This window comes from Lichenostomus cassidix, chromosome 2, assembly GCF_008360975.1.
Source record: "Lichenostomus cassidix isolate B80296 chromosome 2, HeHo_3.0, whole genome shotgun sequence".
NCBI lineage: Eukaryota > Metazoa > Chordata > Aves > Passeriformes > Meliphagidae > Lichenostomus > Lichenostomus cassidix.
The window spans coordinates 126,510,848-126,524,601 of record NC_139482.1 but is presented as its reverse complement, the minus strand read 5'-3'; positions in this window follow the sequence as shown (position 1 = coordinate 126,524,601).

Below are 13,754 nucleotides of genomic sequence, written 5' to 3'. Positions count from 1 at the left end.
TGGTGCTTTTTTTCAATAATTATCTTTTTTCAAAATCAATTTCATTTGAAAATATTTCTTCCCTGAGTATTCAGCAAGTCATTATCTCAACCAATAATGTTAGAAAATGCATTAAACAGCTTTTTGTTAAGCACAGGGTATTTTTAACAAAATTTGTAGCTTCTCTTGATCAGCTGACTGGTAACTAAATATGTTTAGTACCAACTTGACACTGTAGAATTCTTAAAAATCCTGCATGAGGTGGGAGCATCAGAACAGGAGGCTATTGTCTCAAACCAGAATACATAGCATGGAAAAAAGGGCTTCATCCTCTTCTGTAAAGTGGCATGGTCAGTGAGTAACTGAAGAGTGACACCAGCTATGAGCTGAACAAAACATGCACCTTGTAGTACAGCATGGGAAACAAGGCAAGTGGCTGCAACATTCTGGTAAGATTTCCATGCCCCCACCCACTGCAATACGAGATTCAAGTACAAACTAAGTAGAAAATAGACCTGCAAGGCTTCAAATGTCACTGCAGGAATATGATCAACTCTGTGTGAATGAATAATGCAGTGTCTCAGTTCTGGAGCTTACCCAGGACAGATGTCTCATCAAGAGCAAACTTGTTTCACGTATCATTAAATGATTCCAAAAGATGTGTGAACTGCAAGGCCCAGCAAGTGACAGTGTAGTGAAACATTTTCTGAGATGAGTAAATAGAAAGTTTGCCACAAGCCTGTGGCACTCAGCCCGAAGCACGAGGTGCTGAAGAAAGGCCAGGACAGATTAGGAAGGCTTGAGTTTATTTGCTCTCAATACTGTTAAGCAAGATGGCAACGAGCTAATCTAGCTGCAAAACAACTTTCTGCCTGGCCAAGTTAAAAAGACCAAATTGTAAAGATGGGGGGATCTCAGTGAAGAAGTTCTGTTGCAGTTGTAACAAATCCTGCCAGAAAGTCAAGCTACTTGTCAAGAGGGACCAAGAAAAGGTAGTTATAAAACAAGCTCTAAGGAACAAGTCTGTAAGGTTCCTGGTATCTTTTCATCATCTGTGCATAGAATTATTTTCAGTGGTTCTTTCAGATGTAACTAAGTTCTAATGAAACAATACTTGCTTGAGAATAACAATGCAACAATTTCTGTGTCAAGGAATTATCTTAGTAGTATAGGAGATTTGACAGGAGGGTTTTATGGGCCTTTTGCACCTGAGGGAGCAATTTGCCCAAACATCTCAAAAGGTGTCTACCTAGTATTCTGTGATTAAAGAAGAGACAAAGAAATCTGCCATTGGTTTAACTTGGTCTGGAAGCTAAAACACCCCACAACCACTTGCTCACTGCCCCCAGTGGAATGGGAGAGAAAATCAGCAAAAAGGTAAAACAGGTTGAGGTAAGTACACTTGCACAGGACAGAAAACAAGAGGAAAATAATAATTATAAAAGAACATGCAAAAGCGATGCACAATGCAGTTGCTCACCATCTGCTCTCCAATGCCAAGCCAGTTTCCAGCAGTGGCCTCCCATTCCTTGGCCAACTACCCCAACTTTGTGTGCCAAGCATGACACTGACACCATGGCATATCCCTTTGGTCAGTTGGGGTCAGCTGTCCCAGCTGTGTCTGCCCCAGCTTCTTGTGCACCCCACCAGCCTCCTTGCTGACAGGGCAGTAGGTGAAGTTGAAATGTAAGCCCTTCTCAGCAACAACTAAAATGTCTGGGTGTTTTTGACGTTGTTTTCATCCCAAATCCAAAACAAACTACTGCAGCAGTGACTAGAAGAAAAATTAATGCTATCCCGGCCCAAACCAGGACAATATGGTGAGAGAAGAATTATGCTGATGTAAGTCAATATTTCAAGCCAGTGGAAAACTGCATAGCTGTAATAGCATCACTACCATGTGGAAGGAACTGGGCTGCTTCAACAGATCAAATTGGATAAAGCCTGAAAGATCAGGGTGTCATGGGTAGGCACAGGCATAAAATGATCTCTGGAAAACAGTGCACATGGAAGGGATCAATCACCTGCAGTTTGCTGTGCAGTTTTCTGGACATTTAGGATAAGAGTTTATAGATCCAACCATCCTTGGGAACAGTTAATGTGTGTTTCTATGTATAAGTGGAAACAACTCAATCATGATTGTCTTTTGTAAGGTAGAGGAAGAAAATTCTAAGTAGACATTAGATGATGACCAGGTAATTGGGAGTTTTGTGTTACCTGACCCTAGAAGAAAGAGGTGTAATGCTGAACTTTCTTGAAGTTGCTTGAGTGCCAGAGTGTGAGGACATCAGTTTTCAGAACCATTTGAATATGAATACTAACCTACTAGTAGAGACACTTGTAAAAATCTCTTAAGATATAAAAAATTTCCTATTACAAATACCTAGGGAGAATGATGATTAAAAATGCAGTGAGAGCACTTCAATGTTAATATAATTCCAGATTTTCCAATTACAGATGGTACAATTTAGTCTCCTTTTGTGCTTAACCGAATGGCAGCTGTCACCTTCTAATGCCACTGTGGAATGCGTGGGGGGAGCTGCTGCCAGGGTACTGAGTGGAGTGGTGAGGAGTGGGTCCACTCCAGCCTGTCAAATCACCCACAATCAGGCACTGCAGTAGTGATGACGGAAAGATGGATATTCTTTGTCATCATTGAGCATTCCAAGGTTTTTGTTGTTTTGACACAATGGGAAATATGCCTCGACTGAGTTTGAAAGCTGACATTGCTGGGGAAGAGAATAGTTAACTGGGATCTAGTTACTGTTAAGAGAGATTAGGAAGGAAGGGATAGAAAAGAGGCTGTAAAGGAGCAAGTGACTTCCCTCCTGAGAAGTGTTAGGAACAGAAGTTACAGGCTCAGGGAATGGGTGAATTTGATTGTTCCAACAAATGTGTGAAATCAGCATGTTGCAAGGCAGGAAAAAAACTTTATAACGTTCCTGAGGAAGCCAAAGCATTCAAAATTGCCATAGATTTGTTTGCAAGGGTACCTATGTGTGTAGAAAGACCTGTGAGAAGATGTATTCTATAGCCTATACTAGATCTGTTCTGTAAACTTAATCAGTGTAATCCCTGAAGCACCTCTTTCAATAGTAGAAAAAGAGAATCTTTTGGATGTTTTTTATTTAACTTTGGATTTGTGAATTGCTCTGGTATTAGTGTACAAAACTATCCATGGTAAGTAAAATGAGCAAGAATCAGTGTTAAAGAAGTAAAGATAGTATTCTGACGTGTCTTTAATAGTGCATTCATTTAATTAGCTGCAGCTTGTAATGAATTTGTGTTTTTAAGAGTTCTATCACAAATCCAGGCCTAGTTGGCTAAAAAAAAGTGTTAGTAGAAAACATTCAATATACAGATTATTTTTCTCATACAAGCACACTTGTAGGCACTGAGACAGGTCTGAATCTTTCCTAGATGTAATTGTAACTTTAGTTGCCTTTGGTAATGAGCACAAGATACTTTCTGTTTGCAAGAAAAATGTCAGTCATGCCAGTGCTTACATACCCAGATGAACATTTGCACTTCCAACTCTACATTATTTTTGTCTTATATTAAGGAAAAATAACAAAGATAAAACATTCTGCGCAGAGACATGAATTGTTTAAAAACAGTCTGATCTGAAATATAAAGTGTTGCAGTACAGAAGCAGGTTCAAAAACAATGAAGAAGAGTGAAAATGGTTGCAGATTCCTGTTATTTGAAACTTGGACTGGTGATTTGCTTTTAAACAATGTGCTCTGAAACAATCTTTACAACATATATGCTGCTGTGCTTCTAGACCACTAAAACAGGTGAATCAAGCCTCTTACGGCATCATCCCACTGGTAAGTTTCCTGTAGTGTGTTTCAAATAGCTCTTATAGATAGTATATATTTGGTCTTCATTTGGTAAATAACTCTTCATCTTGTATTTTTGCACAGTAGTTTTTACTTTGTTCCAAGAGCAACATGATGCCAAATGACTGTTGTGTAAAAACTAGATAGTCCATGAAAAACCAAATTATTTAGAAAACCCTCAGTACTAGTTCCCCTCACTAAACCAGCCAAAGCCCTGTGCTGGGGTAGTGTCTTTGTGCTGGTCTGTGGTGGCACTGGGATGGATGGAGCTCAGTACTCAACCTGAGAAGAATGAAAGCAAACTTAGAGCGTGTGGCAAAATTCCTGTAAAAATGTCCTCCACATGCAACTAATAGTTCTAATCCTGTTTATTTGAAATGTATTATTCTGTAAATAATCCCATCTAAGATCACTAATCATATTGAAGCTAACAAATAATAATGCGACTTTATATCACATGTAACTATCAAGAAGCACATTCATTTCTGGGAAAGCAGTTCTACAATTTTTAATTAGAAAAGGCTTCCTATTTCCTCAGAGTTTTTCTCTTTATACATATAAAAAGTATTTTTTTTTAAAGAATAGAACTTTCCCTTCCTCAGTAGTACCAGATCTTTCACTGTCCTTGTTATTTTACTAAAGTCCAGATCCTAGAGATAAATTATTACATAGGCTGCATCTAATCCTCTATGCCCCAAAACTGTGCAAAAGTGTCTCAATATTCTTCTGATTATGCAAAAACCTCCTCAAAAGTAACTCCTTAACTATACATTAATATCAACTCCATATGTTTTTTAAGTCTGATTTATAATTTTCTATATAGGTGGGCCTATCTATATTGTGTTGCTTTGATTTCTTTTAAATGTAGAGCTGTGATACCAACAGCATTTTTATAATGTGAGAATGTACAGCTTGTTCCTGACAGTATCCAGTGGATGCATCATGCTGCCTTCTCAACCAGTGGGGCACACTGTGTAAAGGACTGAGACGTCATAGGAGACGTTGGAAAAAAGGGTAACATAATTCTAAAAATGTCAAAATTGCAATTGTATTCATGTTAATTTCATGTTTCTCTGTTCTTCTGTTTTGAAACACAGATTGTTCCCAGCCACTGCCAAAGCTGTTATGAAAGTCAGGTTACATCTCTTAGATCCCCATGGTGCCAAATCCATGGGGAAACTTTGTGTACTTGCGTGGATGTTTGAAAAGTACGAGGAGAAGATTGTGTGTCAGGCAAACTGGTCAAGGCTGGCATATATTAAGGCCCAACGTGTTTGAAGAATAATATAAAGAATGATAACAATAGTATTTAAAATAAGGACAAAACCCCAGGGGTCAAAAGAGCTGAAATGATTCAGTTACTATAGGTTGAAGTTTATTGCACTGTAACCTACTGAGGTTTTTTTGTTGTGGCTTCTGCGTTCCTCCCTCCTTTAATCCATTGAAAGTCCAGCTGTGATAAACATCCTGTTGCTTTTGCTACTTCACACATTTCTTTAAATCACACTTGGGTTGTATTGCCCAAGTGGGGACTGAAGGAGAGTATGGCAGAGGATATCAAGCAGTGAAAGATGGAGCATTCAAAACCAGCTCTTAAAGATATTTACTTAAAAAAGGAAAATAAAAGCTTTCATTCACTGAACTGGACAATGTAATTGCTTGCTGGGTCTTAGAATAACAGTGGGTTTTTTTTTCCCCTGTTTTTCCTGTTATCTGCCATGTCTATTTGTAGTGTTTTATTTTTGATAGTGTTCTTAGGAAAGCGATGTGTGTTTGGGTGGGCACTGCTGTCCTGGAGCCCTGTTTCTGATTAGCTCTTTCAACTTGTGCAGTAAACCAAATTCAGTAGTTGAGAATGAAAAAAAAAAAACCCAAACCCAAATCATAAAATTAGGAGATGATGAAAATATTGTGGTGAAAATTACAGTTACTGCTGATTTGGAATTTCACTAAACCTTATGTAGCAGTCAGTCTCACTCTTAGTGTAGTTAAGATCGTCAATACTTTTTTGATTCTGCTGCAAGATGATCAAAATGCTAGTGTCTGTTTTTATTCTAATACTCTTATTTCTTAAAGTTGACTAATAATAATTAAAAGTTACAAATTTTGGATTTTTTTTCCTCTATTTACTATACTATAGGCAATACTATAGGCCTATACTATACAAATCACTGTTTGTAGCTTTGTCATAGAATGCAAGATGCAATTGCTGAAAATTAAGGGAAGTCACTTCTCACAGTATCCAACACCCACCATATACTTATTTCAAACTTTCTCCCTTTCCTTCCATTAGGTACCAAAGGGAACAAAAAAGAGCCTACACCAATTTTTTTTTTTAAATGCTAGATTTCTGTATTCTAAGAGCCCAGTACCCACTGACAGCTTGGTTATAGCTGCACCTCCATAGCAACAGCACTTCAACCACACTTTGCAGTTCATATGAACGTACCTCATTATTTTAAGTCACACTATTTTAATCCTCACATCTATTAACTGCTTCCTGTCCATACAAGGCATAAGACTGCACAGACCTTGGAATTTAAAGAGTGAAATAAGGTGTGACCAGTTGGTAATGGGGTAAGTAGGTGGAAAGCAGAGACTGCAGGTTACTGGAGAGGGAACCAAAAGGGTTCTCACATCATCCATGTGCCTCTCTGTGTGTTTTAACTACACATAGGTGTCCTAAAAGAATAACAAATTCCAGTCCAAAAAGCAAACCAGCCCATCAACAAGTATTGCAGAAAGCTCTAGAAACAACAACAGGATTTTCTGCTCTGTGCCAAATATATTGTCAAGCCTCTTATAAGCCTGCCTAACCATAACTTTCCTCACTCTTTTGTAACATGGTCTTTTGTTTTGCATTGTCTTGTTTTTGCAGACCACAGGAATGGTGTGCAACTTGCATTTGGTTTTACATGTGTTTGAGGATAGAATGGCATTTGTCTTGGGTGGTGACTTGCCAAAATTTTTGGAAGCATTTGCCAGTAATAACTGTTCTCATAGCTTGTTTGTTTTTCTAAAGAAAGTATGTAGTGTACTAGATGGGCATTTTTAAGGACCAATTTGAGGAAAAGTATAGCTAAAGGCACATAAGTAAATAAGTACTTACTATATGTTTTCCTATCTGAGTGTAAATAGATTATTCCACAATTTTTTTTAAGTCTCTCTGATTTTCTTGTACATGGGTGAAAAGATAATTTGCCTGAATGAGTGATTATTCCTCTCTCATTGCTGTAAATTCAGCAGCAGTTTGCATAAGATGTGATGGATTCCAGTATGGTTGTTCCTCTTTATGTTAGAGAAAATGCAGAATGTATTACAACTCCAAGAATACATTTTGAGAGTAAACACAGACATTTTAGTGTGATATGCGAAGAGTCACTTTTTTTTTCATGCGGTTTTTCTCCTTAGGAAATACCAGAATTTTGATCCAAATATTGTCAGTTTCCCTTTTTAGATTTACATAGTCAAATTTTCCATCACAATTTCTGAAAGAGAAGTCATATATATATATATATATATATATATATATATATATATATATAAAATCTATATATATTATATATATATTTATATATATATATAAATATCCATATATATATAGATTTTTATATATATATATATAAATATCTATATATATATAGATATTTATATCTGTATCTATGTGTGTGTGTGTAAGTTATGAGTGCATCTGATGTACTCAGATATGTTTTTGAAACATTTTAATTTAATTTTATAATTTTTTATTTTTAAAATTTATTTTTAAGTCTTCATATTTTCAAACAGCTGTTAAAACCCAAGCAAATTACCTGACCCAATATTGTTATAAAATGTTTTTTATTCCAAAGGGCATTTAATCCAAAGTGAGGAGTGGCAAATACATTTAAACTAGAGACGCCACATGACAAAGACAAAAACATAGAATATATTGAGTTGGAAGCTGGATATAATAGAATAATAGGAAAGATTTGCTAAGATCACCTGTTTCTGAAACAGAAGACTGACCATGTCACAGACCACCTGTAACAGCTGCGATGAATTAAAAAAAAAAGCATAGAAAAAACTGCTCATTAGATACTTTAAGGCCAGTATTATATAAGGACATTAATTGCTTGAAGAGCATTTCAGTCTGTCAAAATTAGCAGCTTCACCACTGCAAAACTCTTTTTTCCTCCAGCAAGCTGTAAAACAGAATTAAACATTTGGCCACCTCCTACATGTTTTAAGACTGAAATGTGTGTACTTTGTGTGGCTTTAGAGAGTCTTCAACTGTGGAAGTGCAAATCACTTTCAAAGAAGTGAAAGAGGTATAAACAGCCCCACCCTGAACAGCTATCTGATTTTTTTCGTTAAATCTGTATGAGTAACAGTGATGGTGAAATTAGATAAGAAAATCCAAACCATCAAAGTGAACTGTGACGCATTACCTGCACCCAACAGTAAGACTTGCTTCACCTTAGCTATGTCTGAAGGAAAACAATAGCAATTACTTGATAAGAAAAGCAGAGAAATAAAATCTAAGGGTTATTTAATAATAATGCTTTAAAATACTTATGACTGATAAGTGCTTGTAGGATGATCTTCATTACTCTGTCCTTTGTTTTGTCACTTCAGTACTGAATTCTACAGAATCTTAGAGAAAAGTAATGTTTTTTTTCTTTGTTTCTACAGCATGCAGTGCTGTTATACTGTAGACTGGATTGTAATCATTGGGAATACTACAATATAAAGGCATATTTATAATTATATTTTAAATGAATAAGCAGTGTTCAGTACCAGGTAAAAGCAGATGCTATTATACCCCCCTGAAGTATTTATCTCAGTAGTCAATTATTCTTTCCTGGTGACTAGATGTACTGATTTGCATCTTCAAGGAGTACTTTTTGATGAATGCCTGACAGAAATAAAGTCATCTAATTCCTCACTGGGATTGCATGAAAATCTATGGGGACAAGTTGCTGTGAATAATTGACATAGAAGCAGACAAGACCCTTAATTTCACATGTTCTTAAGTGGCTTTGTGTTTCTGGTACCTTTGTTTTGGGCTCAGCCTCAGTAATGCACAAAGGTCTCTGCATTTGCTTTAAAAGCCCCATGCTATACTCCTGAAACAACAGATGGAAGTCGCACTGATAATAGCTTTACTCAGCCTTGCTGAAAATGTTAAGTCTAGTAACAATAAAGGCTTAACTGTTCTACATGCCAACCAACTGGCCCTTGTGTATTACAGAAAACAATTGCAAGCATTTAGCATTTCAGGACACATCCAGCCAAACTACTTGGGAATGTGGCGTCTGAATACTTAGTCCTGATGCATTTATACTGCCGAAAAATCTGTATCAGGCACCTCATCTTTGGAAAACTGTCTGTTACATATATTTCAATTTTGCTGTCACATATTCAGATGAAAGTGAAGACATTGTTTTAAATTTTCTGAAACTCCAGGGACTCTAAGGCAGAATTTAGTCTTGCTAATTTTACACTGATCTGGCAGGGTAAGGAAGGTATGAGACTGCAGCTCCAGTAACCCATCTGGAATTGGAATCAGGAATGGTTTCTAAGTGCTGCCTGCAGAGCCCAGTTAGGTGCAGTCTGCATCAGTGGAGCTGGAGCCAGTCAGGTCTGCTTACCACAGCTCTATCAGATGGTTTAGGCAAAAGCATCATTCAAAACATGTGTTTTGAATTTAATTTTTGTGATTTTTTTTTATGAGTCACTAATTACAATTAAAATTATTCCTCTTGATAATTTTTAGTATGAAAACCAAATTTTTTTGTTGCCTTTAGTCTCTTGATTGCATGGTTATTATAGGATTATATGATTTTGCTTTTTCTGATTGCACTAATTTATTTTCACCCTTAAGTTATGTTCTTTATTAAAAAAAATAGAAAATTCCATTTAGACTCAACTGTTCTTGACTTTGGTTTAAATACTTGAAGATACTTATGACACTGTTTTTGTTTTAGATGTCAGATGTACTTTCCTTCTTTTGCTTTAAAACTATTTTAATTTCTCCAAACCCTTTCTCCGACCTTTCTTCCCTCAGACCACCAGCATATGAACATCAGTGTTCAGGTTGCTTCTATTAAACTTTTACTTACAGGACTTTTCTTTGTGCTAACACCTTTCCTTTATTGCTTTTATTTGTTGTGGTTTATCTAACATATAGTTTAAAAATGCTTCAGCTGAGAACAGCAAAACTTCATCACTTTAAGAAATTATATTAACAGAATATATATAATTTTAAATCACTTCAACTACAATCAAAACATACAGGACTCTTAATTTGTGCTTAGACTCTTTCTGGGAAGTTTAAAATCAATCCTTGGAGATCCACCAGCCAAAGTTTTACGTTTTCTAGTGTGGTGTTACTTATGGCAGCAGTGGGTTGCTATGCTCAGTATGAAACAACAACAGAAAGGTCTCATCTCAGGAGCTGACAGATCATGACAGAGGTTTTTGAATGAAAGATCACCAGAGCTTTTAATACATTAAAAGCAATGTATTTTCATAATCTTCCTCTCAGAAATTGCTGAGCTATAGTCTAGGCGTCTTGTCCTGGCATTCACTTACAAAATCTACTGACTTCATAGTCACAGGCTAAAGCCCTGTGGCTTTGGCTATCTATTCTTTCCACAGTGCCTGATACCAGCCCCCTGGAAGTCAGAGCACTGTGTTCATAGTATTCCTGGTATGTTCAGACTAGCAATTCTGAAGTAATTTTAACAAATGCTTTTCAGTTGTGATACAAGGATAATGTTATGCCAGCAAGTAGCTTCTCTTACTGCTTTTTAAACTTGCAGTAACAACCTCTTTTTGGAACACGTGGTTCCTGGTTTTCTCTGAGTAATAAGAGTTGTCTGCTGCGTATTTAGCGTACTAGTTTAAGGTCATTGGAGTTTTTTATTTGGTTTGATGTCTGAGCTTTTGCTTTGAGAAAACCAAGAGGGCTCCTGTTACTGGCTTGTGTCATGTTTCTGATTAAAAGCTTTCCATTATGTGAGAGAAAAAGTATTGCAGATGCCCAGGCTGGATTCATCTAATCTCCTAGGAAAAATCACTCCATGGCTGTATCCCGAAGAGAAAGAATGCTTTGCTGAGGCTGGGATCACATGCTCTGTACTGCCAGTGTCCTAATCCAAGGCAAACTGCAATGTTTCATAGCATCCATAAAAGACATCACAGTGCTTGGGGCAACGGGGCATTCAGCCAATGCCTCTAGAATCACTTTTTCTACTGCAATCTCTTGGTTTTAGAATAAAAGCATTTCCACTTTTAGAGGGGTATGGAAACATTTTCAAAGATGTCCTTGTTAACTTTACTTTTGAAAAATTATCTGCAAGCAGAAACAGTGAGTCCAGCAACAGTGTACCCTTAAACATTGCCATGTATTCGTGGCGTTCGGGACACATCCTGAACAGCTCAGCTGCCTTGTCACATCAAATGATTGGAAGGCATTTTGACATCATTTGGCCTCTGACCTTAAATTTCACTCTCAATAAGCAGAAACCAAAACATACCCCACAAAACACTGAGAAAATAGAAACTGCGACTGTGTCATTCCAAAATGAATCCCTATCACTGCAGATGAGACATTTCCCCGCTTTCACACAATAGATGCTTTTATTTATTACTATCAAGACTGGAGCCAAATTGAACAATCTCTCTTTGTATACAGATACTTCTTTTAATTTGTTAGTGAGTTGATCCTTTTAAAATTGCTAATTAGCTGAGCTGTTACTAATGTGACTCAAATAACTGGAAAATCTCTGATCTTATGATCACAGGGCTATTCAACTAATGGGTCCACAAGTACCACTCATTCACCTTGTAAGTAAAGTAGTGTTTATCCCAGAAAGAAAAAAACAAAGTAATACATACTGTTCAAATTGCCAATAAAAAGAGTGTTCTTAATATAATATTTAAACCCTTCACATACTTGATTAAATGCTCAGTTAATTTCTTTAACACTTAATGCAAAAATAAGATATAATTTTTAAGCAAAGGACACTGTTAATGTCCAAGGTTTTTGGGACATACTGAAGCATTTGACTTACAGTGGAGTTGTTACTGCAGAACATACATCCTCATCTGCATTATGTGTACTTTTTATTACACTGTTAAGTGCTTCAGTTTCCTGGTGTCAATCAGCACACCTGTATATTCAATGTCTAGACATCGTTATTAAATCTAGGTTCACACTACTTTTGTCTGTAGTGATTTACAAATAGATTGTAGCATACTTTGCTCCAATCATTATTCCTCTGTATGTTAAATTTCAGGGGTTTTTTTTTGAAGTCTTATGCCAAAATGTCTTTTAATTCTTTCTCATTTTACTTCCCTTTCCCTCCTCTAGAGAACCATTTACCAAACCATTGACCCTACTTTAGTTGCTAACAGCCAGCTGGGGAGCAGGGAGCTGTGAGAATTCTTTCTTTCCTGTAAATCAATTTGTTCGTTCATCCAAGTCAACTGAGCTCAGCTTAAATTACCAGATCTGGCGTTGGTAGTAACTGGCATTTAGCAAACCCTTTTCTTTTGCCTTGAATCCAGACCTTCTTTTGGTAGAAACAGTTGGACTCTGGTTGTTTTCTGAAAAAAAGCCATCTGCTGAGAAGAGCTATGAAATTGGAGCAGCGGCCAATGGGAAAAAATTACATTCAGCTCAGTTTAGTGGTAAATTATAGCTTCATACCAAAACTTACTACCACTAATAATATAGCTTAAACCGTTTATTCAATCAGATGGTAAGTGTATGTGACACAAAGTGTGAGCAGAAGGGGAAAAGTCACCCTTGGCTAGGTGAAAAATATTGCCAAAACTTCATTTATTTGTGTAAAACTGAGCAGGGTTATAAAACTATGTCCATATCAGATTTGCTAGTCTAAGCAACTACATTTTTGCAAGAATTCTCTGTCTTGTCAGCCTTATCGTCCTCATGAGTCTTACCTTTTATTCTGCTTGCACAAGATGTCCTTATTGAAGTTACAATTTTATTTTACTATTTTACTGAAATTTTACTATTATACTTACAATATTATTTTACTGATTCTCAGTTTTAATGCTTTGCCAAATATGTGGGGAAAAAAATCCCAAACGTGAATATTGAATAAGGCATTTCCTGTCACTGTAGAAAAATAAAAAGGTGTCTCCAGATAGGCAGGTGGTAAACAGTGTGTGTTTGCTCTGCTCATAGTCTGTGTGGCCAGATTTTAATTCTGCTCTGGTCTGAAAGCAGAACAGTTGGATAAATGACTGTGTCTAAGCACTGCTCTCCAGAAGCCATTATTAGGAGAAGCACTACACTCCTTCAGTGAAAAGACACACACAGCCCAGTAGGAACCTAATAGCGGTGAATTGTCTGCATCCATCAACAGAGCCTAATCATAAGTTATATTTCACATAAGAAATATCATCTAATTGGTGAATGCATTATTGCAAGGTTTGCTTATGGTTAGAAACATGAATGGGATGGCAACTGTGCAAATGTCGATATCTAAATGTGCTATTGGTGCGTTTTCAGATTTTAGTTCACAAGTCTTATTTATGTAAGACTCCTGTTCATACCAAAAAATTCATCAAAATGAAGGCAGAAGAGCTGTAACTTAAAAGTCTCTTCTGCAAATATCGCTAGTAATTCAGTTTAGAACAGAAAGTGCTGAACTTTGAGGTCGAGGCCATAATCCACTGCAGGCTACTTTTTTTTTATTTCTTGTATTTGCAATAGGTTTCCACTGCAAATCACAGACTTAGTTTAATGGTCTTTTCATCAGGGGCCACGTTATGACTGTTCAAACAGACACTACTTGAAAAAAACCCTGAAACCTACATCTGTTCTTTTGGTAAAAACAGGGAATTCATTACTGGGGCTTGATTACCTAAGCATTGTAGTATTATTACAAACATGCATTTCAATGAGCAAGGAGAAATTCT